Source organism: Antrostomus carolinensis, unplaced genomic scaffold (genome assembly GCF_000700745.2).
Source record: "Antrostomus carolinensis isolate BGI_N321 unplaced genomic scaffold, ASM70074v2 scaffold28472, whole genome shotgun sequence".
Classification (NCBI taxonomy): domain Eukaryota; kingdom Metazoa; phylum Chordata; class Aves; order Caprimulgiformes; family Caprimulgidae; genus Antrostomus; species Antrostomus carolinensis.
The window spans coordinates 62410-66505 of NW_010300647.1; the positions used below are offsets into that span (position 1 = coordinate 62410).

General features: G+C 52.8%; 1 protein-coding gene across 1 annotated transcript in view; it reads left to right on the top strand.

The window, feature by feature from the left end:
* HPSE2 (heparanase 2 (inactive)) overlaps positions 1–4096 on the top strand; it is a gene marked incomplete at its 5' end in the record, with an annotated part of 38823 nt that overhangs the window by 25022 nt on the left and 9705 nt on the right.

Here is a 4096-nt window from a genome sequence, read left to right on the forward strand (position 1 = left end):
TGGCTTCACAGGGAGCAGCAATTCTGCAAAGTGCCCTACAGCATCTCTCACTCTTTAGAAAGGCCTGGGCAAGGGGCAACTCCGAGCACACATGGTGCTGATAAAGAAACTGTATGAAAAACCCTGTTAAAAGTAGCAGATTTCCTTTTCTTCTTTTTTCAGAGGGGCTAGTAAATACCCTGCCTTGTAAGTGCAGAGCCATGCAGAGCAGCTGGGTGCTCTGCATCTCTGCTGGAAGGGATTTATGGATCCATGACCCAGCAGACACTGTTGGGGGGCTGTGGATCTGCATCGGAGAGATGCATAAGCCTGCCGCTGTGAACCTGCCTTTAACACTGTGCTGGCACCTCAGGGGGTGGCTGCAGGGGCACAGAGGCCGAGGGTAGCCTTGTCTCGGTCAGCTCTACCTACTCAGCCAGTGAAAACAGCATCCCCACTACAGCATCCCCAAGGTCCCCGCGACAGCATCCCCAAGGGTCAGGGGACAATGTGGGAGATGTGTGCAACACAAGGTCTGTGCTAAGCCCCTCAGCCTGGCCTGGTGTGTGGCTCTGGAGAGCAAATCAGTGAGTGGGAGAGGATGTTCCCCTGCCTGTGCTGTTCCAGGTATCTCCTGGAGCACCCTGGGCTGCTCCTGCACACACCGCTCCGCCAAGTGAACCTGCCAGCTCTGGGGCCCTGGGCTGGGGGGAGCCTGGGAGTCTTTGAACTTTGTTTGAGATGAATCTGAGCCTGGGGCAAGTGCTTGATGGATTTCTTCTGAAGGGCAAATTCCCCTGGGCAAGTCCCGTCTCCCCCCACTCCCCAAGGCCTTGTCCCCCTTCCCCCCAGCATTGCCTCTGGCTGGATGAGTGCAGACCAGCTCTCCCAGCACAGCAGGAACTGCAGGTGGCCCATAGCCAGCTCTCCTAGCACAGCAAGGGCAGCGACCCTGGGATGTCTGGAGCAGGTATCAGTTAGGAGTAGGATTAAAGCCAAGGGACGAGTTTGAGGTATAGACCATGGTCTGCTAAACATGATGGGGGTCTTTAAAATGGATTTTGCTGTTGTTTTAAAGATAACTCTCCCAATAAGTTAGATGCCACCCCCCTCATGGCTGTTTCCTTGCTCTCCCATGTGTTTCAGTGTTTACCAGTTTCCCACATCCCACCACCGTGTTCCTGCACAAACTCCAGTGGCTGCTTCCCTAACCCAATTCCCCCCACTCCTGTGCTTTATAAGTGCCATGGGCAGTTGCAAACTGACAGAGGGTTTAAAAGTTGCCAACACCAACAAGCCCAGTGAGACCGGAGGGTGACCTGCTCTGCGGGGCAGCTCTTTTCCCGTGGGAGCTATCAGGAAGATGAAAGCTGCTTGGCCGTACCTGCGCAGGGCCATGGTGCAGTGAAATACAATCTGCTCATTAACTGCCACGACAAAGAGTTTTCTGCACAGGGGCTGGGCGTGAGGCAGCTGCCTGCTGAGAGAAGGGCCGCACCGGGCAGCATCAATCGCAGCTCCGGCTGGCAGCTCCTCAGGGAGCCAGGAGCTGGGGCTGCACCCCCCGTAGCAGCCTTTGCACCTCCTCTCCTGCCACTGCTGATCCCTGCTTGTCAGATAAGAGGATGGCATGTTTTGGGATGCTGAGCTGAAGCTGAGCCTTTTCCAGTGGTGTTCTTAAGTGCCAGGGAGCTGCATGGTCCAGGGAGAGCTTCCTGCATGGTCCAGGGATGGTGCAGCAATGCATATACAGCCCTCCATCCTTGTGCTAAAGAGCTTCCTGTATAAAACCATGCGACTTGTAGTCCATCTCCTACAAGCACTGCACTGCTGCCACAGGAGCCCTCCTCCCTGTCCTTCTGCTGGGCCCCTCAGATGCTGCTGGTCTTCCTCATGGTAGTACTGTCTCTGTTAGGAAATGTTACAGTGAATGGCATAAGGAAGCTCGTAAAATGTGGTGTCAGTGCCACATTTGGGGATGGGGGAATACAAATAACGGGGGTCACTTGGTGGGCACTGCTATGGGAGTATCACCTTCTAAATCACCATTTTTCTTTCTGCCTCTTCCCTGGACTGCAGCACTGGGGGGATTTGCTATGTATGGGGGAAGGAGCAGGCAAATCACTGCACCCATAGAGCAGGATGCTAGCTGCTGTCATGGGCTGTGCTGTGAGAGAGCAAGGGATACTGGTGCATCAGGCGTGCCGAGAGCACAGCCACTCACTGGATGCAGGTGCTGGGCAGCAAACCCAGGCAGCCTGGTGGGGCTTGCTCTGTGTTTTCTGAGGGTTAGCCTTGGCTTGAAAACAAACTTTTAAACTCTGGCCCTTTCAGTGGGAAATGCAAGAGCACCTGGGAACAGCTGCTTGCAGGCTGCAGGGATGCACTGAAACCTTGAAAGAGGAGGTTTAAGCTGGTCCATGGCTGGCTTTGCACTGCAGTGGTTTGCTGGTGCAATGCAGCCTGGCTCCTCAAAAATGATCTCAGGCAGCAGTGATGTGGCCAAGGGGCACTGCAGGCTCATGGAGAAAGTAGGGAGATGCTCACATCTCCACTGGGCTTTCTGCACATGGCTATCTCACAAGTTAAGCAGCATCTTGTGGCTTCTGGGGCATCTTGCAAGGGGCATTTGTGCCTCCATCTGGGTCCTTCACCCATAAGAGACCAGCTCTGGTTGTGGGTCCTGGCTGACAGAATTACCGGTCCACCTTCTCAGAGGTTGTGCCATCAACACCCTATGCAGAGGGGGAGGTGAAGCCATCTCTCTGAGCCTTCTTCCAAGTGAACATCCAAAGGAACAAGTTTCTCTTGCTGGACTAATGGGGACCAAAACAGGAGAAACTGGGTGACATGAGATTCCCTGGCCTGGGCATGGGGATGATCAGCCTGGGGAACAGAAATGCTCCTGCCGACCTTAATGCAACTGCTCTCAAGTGTTTTAATGCCTTGTTATTTTTGAGATAACTTTTCCATGTATCATTGGAGTGTTTTTTCTTCCTGAGTGATTGGGGCAGCCAGCTGTATAATAATCAGCGCTTGTGCTTGAGAAGCCCTTCAGATAAAGCCTCTCGCAGGTACGTCAGTCTGCCTGCCTGCATCTCAACCCATCTGTACATGTGTGTGGGAGTGAGGAGCAAAGAAAGGAGGGCAGGAGCAGCACTGATATTCACCCTTCACAGGGCAGTGCCTTTGAAATGCCACTCTGGTACTTAGTAGCTCTAGGCTCATTTCGGGCACGCAGTGTACATACTCCATCTTTCTTTCGTTAATATCACTCTGAAGCAGTGCAGAGGGATGCAGTACATGTGTTTGATTGGAGAGCCCCCAGGTAGGTTAGAGCTTTCTCTTCAGATTGTTAGAGCATGTTAAAGACCTTTCTGTATGCTCTTCCGCATGGCATCACCTCTCTTTTATCCATCCTTGGTAGTGATTTCTGCTCCCTTAACGCACAGTGCTGTAAGGTTATATCCATGTGGGGAAAGATTTGGGCATATTTCTAGGCAGAGCCAGAGCAACACAAACCCCATGGAAAAGTGAAAGCTGAAATACAGACTTCCATCTCTTGATAACTGTGGCTCCTCTTGAACTTTCTTCTAAAGACTGTAGACAGTGAGGTACTTGGTTCTCCTGGGTTACATAGAGGCTAAAACTTCCTTTCTGTGTTTAAGTGTCAGACGCAGCATGAGAAAGGCGCAGAGGGATCACAGGGTGAAGTGATGGTGGGGGCTGCCTGCTCAGCTGTGGCAGAAGACAGGATGATATTGCCTGTGAATTGATGGTGTCCTTGAGAAAGCATCACAGCAGCACACAGGTCTGTGCCTGTCGGTGCCGCAGTCGTCGCTTGGATGCTGTGGGTGATTTTTCACCTCCTTTGCTCAGCCCAAAGGCACTGAGGAACTTGATGAGAAAGTTACTGTTTGTCCTGGAGGAGGGAGGACCCTGGGCTTGTATTGGTTTTGTCCTTAGCGATCTGCCCCTTCCTACCTGGGTTTTCATAAAAGCCCTGGTGTGAATGAGTTTGGTTCCAGGCTGTGGCCATCCCTGGCATCCCTTGGGGTCCCTATGGCAGAGCTGTGGGGTGAGCTGTGCCCTTGGGCTTCAGCAGGCCATTTGGTAC